The sequence below is a fragment of the Balaenoptera physalus genome, assembly GCF_965194825.1.
Source record: "Balaenoptera physalus genome assembly, chromosome: X".
Classification (NCBI taxonomy): domain Eukaryota; kingdom Metazoa; phylum Chordata; class Mammalia; order Artiodactyla; family Balaenopteridae; genus Balaenoptera; species Balaenoptera physalus.
The window spans coordinates 36,916,783-36,923,137 of record NC_138903.1 but is presented as its reverse complement, the minus strand read 5'-3'; positions in this window follow the sequence as shown (position 1 = coordinate 36,923,137).

The following is a 6,355-nucleotide window of genomic DNA, read 5'->3' as shown; positions in this document are numbered from 1 at the left end:
TTAGTCAGGAGAGGCTGGTTGTAAGGAGTGAGGTAACAAACATACCCCAAATCTCAGTAGGTTAGTACAACAAAAGTCTCTTTCTCACAGCCACCCAGGTACCCAGGCTGCCAGAGTTTCAGCATCTTGTAGCTACACTCTCTGCAACATGCAGCCTCCTCAGTCACCCTAGCAGAGGAAGATGGATAGGAGAACCACCCTGAACTTTTCACCACCTCAGCCCAGGAGTGACTCCTCCCCTCACAGCCCATTGGCCAGAACTAATCACATGGCTCTGCCTCACTGCAAGGGGGCTAAGAAATGTAGGGCAGAAAATGGAATATTTGGTGAACATTATTAGCTCACAAAGCCTGCTTTTTAATTAGATAGGTAGATGGTAGATAGATAGATAGACGAAAATTCACTGCAGCATTTCCTGCCATTATACCTAATCTGCCAAATTGGTTTTCTCAGAGGTGATTAATAATTTGGAGACTGAATCTACAAAATGAGAGAGGCAACAGTAATATAACTCACAGCAGGGTTTCATGCAGAGTGAATATCAAGCTACCAAATATCTAGAATCTTACCTAAGTAGGTAAAGCATAGTGTTGTAAGTTGGGCTCCTTAGGAAGCAAATTCTGAGATGAAGTTTATTGGATAGGCTGTTTATTAAGAAGTGTCCTTGGGACTGATACCAAGCAGGGCCCTGTGGGGCTCCTGGGCACAAAGCCTTTCTGTGTCCCCCATTTCTTGGATTACAGGAAACAGCCTTCATTCAGCCTCCATGACCTTCCCTGAGTTCCAATGGGCAGAGCCAAGCAGTTGTTAATTAGGGAAGGGAGGGGATGCAAGACCAGGGAGAAACAGTCAAGAGCAGCTTTGGGGCAAGGTCCTGTTTCCCCATCAACAATATCCACAACAACATCTTTGAGCTATTTTGCAGATGTTGAAACCCCCTCCAGGTGGGAGAAGTTAACAGTTAACGATGGTATGCTGCCCACAAACATGTAGACCCCAGACCAGTTGGACCTGAAGGTTGATGATGCTGACTCCTACTTACCTCACCACCAACCAGTCAGAAGAATGCAAGACTATTACTGCTTTGATCCTTATCACATACCCCTGACCACGAGCCCCAACTATAAGACCTCTCCCTATTCCCCAGGGAGTGAGGCACAGTACTTGAGGCGCTAGCCTATTGTGTTCCCCCTTTGCCTGGCAAAGTAATAAAGCTATCCTTTTCTACTTCACCCAAAACTCTGTCTCCGAGATTTGATTCAGCACCAGTGTACAGAGAAGCTGAGCTTTCGGCATCAGAACTAACACCTGGAAGCATGCTGGTGTGGGGCAGAAAGAAGTTGAGCTGTACCACAGGCCTGATGATGACCTCAGCCAACCCAAGTGGAGCTCAAGAGCTAAAATAGTCCTTCAGAGTTGTCTCCCATGAACTGAGGTGGCCAGGCCTTCATACTTCTGCATCTATTGGTCATTGGATGTGGACTGTCCAGGGGATTAGATGTATTAAAAAATATACATAAAAATATATGTGTACACACACACACACGCACACAACATTCTTGGCAGCTGGGGCAACAGGTCCTTCGTTGAACAGGAATTTAGACAGCTTATCACAGTGTCCTCCACACATTATAAAATCCATCTGGTTAATATTGCTCTCCCAATAAGCATAAGCATTATGTGGCTTTTAGAAGTAATTATTATTACTTGTTTTCTTGCTTTTCTTTTTTTATTATTTATTTTTTTATACAGCAGGTTCTTATTAGTCATCCATTTTATACACATCAGTGTATACATGTCAATCCCAATCTCCCAATTCATCACACCGCCAACCCCACCTGCTGCTGCTTTCCCCCCTTGGTGTCCATACGTTTGTTCTCTACATATGTGTCTCAATTTCTGCCCTGCAAACCGGTTCATCTGTACCATTTCTCTAGGTTCCACATATATGCATTAATATACGATATTTGTTTTTCTTTCTGACTTACTTCACTCTGTATGACAGTCTCTAGATCCATCCACGTCTCTACAAATGACCCAATTTCATTCCTTTTTATGGCTGAGTAATATTCCATTGTATATATGTACCACATCTTCTTTATCCATTCATCTGTCGATGGACACATAGGTTGCTTCCATGTCCTGGCTATTGTAAATAGTGCTGCAATGAACATTGTGGTACATGACTCTTTTTGAATTATGGTTTTCTCTGGGCATATGCCCAGTAGTGGGATTGCTGGGTCATATGTTAATTCTATTTTTAGTTTTTTAAGGAACCTTCATACTGTTCTCCATAGTGGCTGTATCAATTTACATTCCCACCAAGAGTGCAAGAGGGTTCCCTTTTCTCCACACCCTCTGCAGCATTTGTTGTTTGTAGATTTTCTGATGATGCCCATTCTAACTGGTGTGAGATGATACCTCACTGTAGTGTTGATTTGCATTTCTCTAATAATTAATGATGTTGAGCAGCTTTTCATGTGCCTCTTGGCCATCTGTATGTCCTCTTTGGAGAAATGTCTATTTAGATCTTCTGCCCATGTTTTGATTGGGTTCTTTGTTTTTTTAATATTGAGCTGCATGAGCTGTTTATATATTTTGGAGATTAATCCTTTGTCCATTGATTCGTTTGCAAATATTTTCTCCCATTCTGAGGGTTGTCTTTTCGTCTTGTTTATAGTTTCCTTTGCTGTGCAAAAGCTTTGAAGTTTCATTAAGTCCCATTTGTTTATTTTTGTTTTTATTTCCATTACTCTAGGAGGTGGATCAAAAAAGATCTTGCTGTGATTTATGTCAAAGAGTGTTCTTCCTGTTTTCTTCTAAGAGATTTATAGTGTCTGGTCTTACATTTAGGTCTCTAATCCATTTTGAGTTTATTTCTGTGTTTGGTGTTAGGGAGTGTTCTAATTTCATTGTTTTACATGTAGCTGTCCAGTTTGCCAAGCACCACTTACTGAAGAGACTGTCTTTTCTCCATTGTATATCCTTGCCTCCTTTGTCATAGATTAGTTGACCATAGGTGCGTGGGTTTATCTCTAGGCTTTATATTCTGTTCCATTGATCTATGTTTCTGCTTTTGTGCCAGTACCATATTGTCTTGATTACTGTAGCTTTGTAGTATAATCTGAAGTCAGGGAGTCTGATTCCTCCAGCTCCGTTTTTTTCCCTCAAGACTGCTTTGGATATTCGGGGTCTTTTGTTTCTTCATACAAATTTTAAGATTTTTGCTCTAGTTCTGTAGAAAATGCCATTGGTAATTTGATAGGGATTGCATTGAATCTGTAGATTTCTTTGGGTAGTATAGTCATTTTCACAATATTGATTCTTCCAATCCAAGAACATGGTATGTCTCTCCATCTGTTGGTATCATCTTTAATTTCTTTCAACAGTGTCTTATAGTTTTCTGCATACAGGTCTTTTGTCTCCCTAGGTAGGTTTATTCCAAAGTATTTTATTCTTTTTGTTGCAGTGGTAAATGGGAGTGTTTCCTTAATTTCTCTTTCAGATATTTCATCATTAGTGTATAGGAATGCAAGAGATTTCCATGCGTTAATTTTGTATCCTGAAACTTTACCAAACTCATTGATTAGCTCTAGTAGTTTTCTGGTGGCATCTTTAGGATTCTCTATGTATAGTATCACGTCATCTGCAAACAGTGACAGTCTTACTTCTTCTTTTTCAATTTGTATTCCTTTTATTTCTTTTCCTTCTCTGATTGCTGTGGCTAGGACTTCCAAAACTATGTTGAATAATAGTGGTGAGAGTGGACATCCTTGTCTTGTTCCTGATCTTAGAGGAAATGGTTTCAGTTTTTCACCATTGAGAATGATGTTTGCTGTGGGTTTGTCATATATGACCTTTATTATGTTGAGGTAGGTTCCCTCTATGCCCACTTTCTGGAGAGTTTTTATCATAAATGGGTGTTGAATTTTGTCAAAAGCTTTTTCTGCATCTATTGTGATGATCATATGGTTTTTCTCCTTCAATTTGTTAATATGGTGTATCATGTTGATTGATTTGCGTATATTGAAGAATCCTTGCATCCCTGGGATAAATCCCACTTGATCATGGTGTATGATCCTTTTAATAGGTTGTTGGATTCTGTTTTCTAGTATTTTGTTGAGGATTTTTACATCTATATTCATCAGTGATATTGGTCTGTAATTTTCTTTTTTTGTAGTATCTTTGTCTGGTCTGGGTATCAGGATGATGGTGGCCTCATAGAATGAGTTTGGGAGTGTTCCTTCCTCTGCAATTTTTTGGAAGAGTTTGAGAAGGATGGGTGTTAGCTCTTCTCTAAATGTTTGATAGAATTCACTTGTGAAGCCATCTGGTCCTGGGCTTTTGTTTATTGGAAGATTTTTAACCACAGTTTCAATTTCATTACTTGTGATTGGTCTGTTCATATTTTCTATTTCTTCCTGGTTCAGTTTGGAAGGTTATACCTTTCTAAGAATTTGTCAATTTCTTCCAGGTTGTCCATTTTATTGGCAGAAAGTTGCTTGTAGTAGTCTCTTATGATGCTTTGTATTTCTGCAGTGTCCGTTGTAACTTCTTTTTCATTTCTAATTTTATTGATTTGAGTCCTCTCTCTCTTTTTCTTGATGAGTCTGGCTAATGGTTTATCAATTTTGTTTATCTTCTCAAAGAAACAGCTTTTAGTTTTATTGATCTTTGCTATTGTTTTCTTTGTTTCTATTTCATTTATTTCTGCTCTGATCTTTATGATTTCTTTCCTTCTGCTAACTTTGGGTTTTGTTTGTTCTTCTTTCTCTAGTTCCTTTAGGTGTAAGGTTAGATAGTTTATTTGAGATTTTTCTTTTTTCTTGAGGTAGGCTTGTATAGCTATAAACTTCCCTCTTAGAACTGCTTTTGCTGCATCCTATAGGTTTTGGATCGTCGTGCTTTCCTTGTCATTTGTCTCTAGGTATTTTTTGATTTCCTCTTTGATTTCTTCAGTGATCTCTTGGTTATTTAGTAACGTTTTGTTTAGCCACCATGTGTTTGTGTTGTTAACGTTTTTTTCCCTGTAATTCACTTCTAATCTCATAGCGTTGTGGTCAGAAAAGATGCTTGATATGATTTCAATTTTCTTAAATTTACTGAGGCTTGATTTGTGACCCAAGATGTAATCTATCCTGGAGAATGTTCCGTGCGCACTTGAGAAGAAAGTGTAATCTGGTGTTTTTGGATGGAATGTCCTATAAGTATCAATTAAATCTCCTGGTCTATTGTGTCATTTAAAGCTTGTGTTTCCTTATTAATTTTCTGTTTGGATGATCTGTCCATTGGTGTAAGTGAGGTGTTAAAGTCCCCCACTATTATTGTGTTACTGTCGATTTCCTCTTTTATAGCTGTTAGCAGTTGCCTTATGTATTGAGGTGCTCCTATGTTGGGTGCATATATATTTATAATTGTTATATTTTCTTCTTGGATTGATCCCTTGGTTATTATGTAGTGTCCTTCCTTGTCTCTTGTAACACTCTTTGTTTTAAAGTCTATTTTATCTGATATGAGTATTGCTACTCCAGCTTTCTTTTGATTTCCATTTCCATGGAATATCTTTTTCCATCCCCTCACTTTGTCTGAATGTGTCCCTAGGTCTGAAGTGGGTCTCTTGTCAACAGCATGTATATGGGTCTTGTTTTTGTATCCATTCAGCAAGCCTGTGTCTTTTGGTTGGAGCATTTAATCCATTCACGTTTAAGGTAATTATCGATATGTATGTTCCTATGACCATTTTCTTAATTGTTTTGGGTTTGTTTTTGTAGGTCCTTTTCTTCTCTTGTGTTTCCCACTTAGAGAAGTTCCTTTAGCATTTGTTGTAGAGCTGGTTTGGTGGTGCTGAATTCTCTTAGCTTTTGCTTGTCTGTAAAGTTTTTGATTTCTCCATCAAATCTGAATGAGATCCTTGCCAGGTAGAGTAATCTTGATTGTAGGTTCTTCCCTTTCATCACTTTAAATATATCATGCCACTCCGTTCTGGCTTGTAGAGTTTCTGCTGAGAAATCAGCTGTTAACCTTATGGGAGTTCCCTTGTATGTTATTTGTCATTTTTCCCTTGCTGCTTTCAATAATTTTTCTTTGTCTTTAATTTTTGCTAATTTGATTACTATGTATCTCAGCGTGTTTCTCCTTGGGTTTATTCTGTATAGGACTCTCTATGCTTCCTGGACTTGGGTGGCTATTTCCTTTCCCATGTTAGGGAAGTTTTCGACTATAATCTCTTCAAATATTTTCTCAGGTCCTTTCTCTCTCTCTTCGCCTTCTGGGACCCCTATAATGCGAATGTTGTTGCATTTAATGTTGTCCCAGAGGTCTCTTAGGCTGTCTTCATTTCTTTTCATTCTTTTTT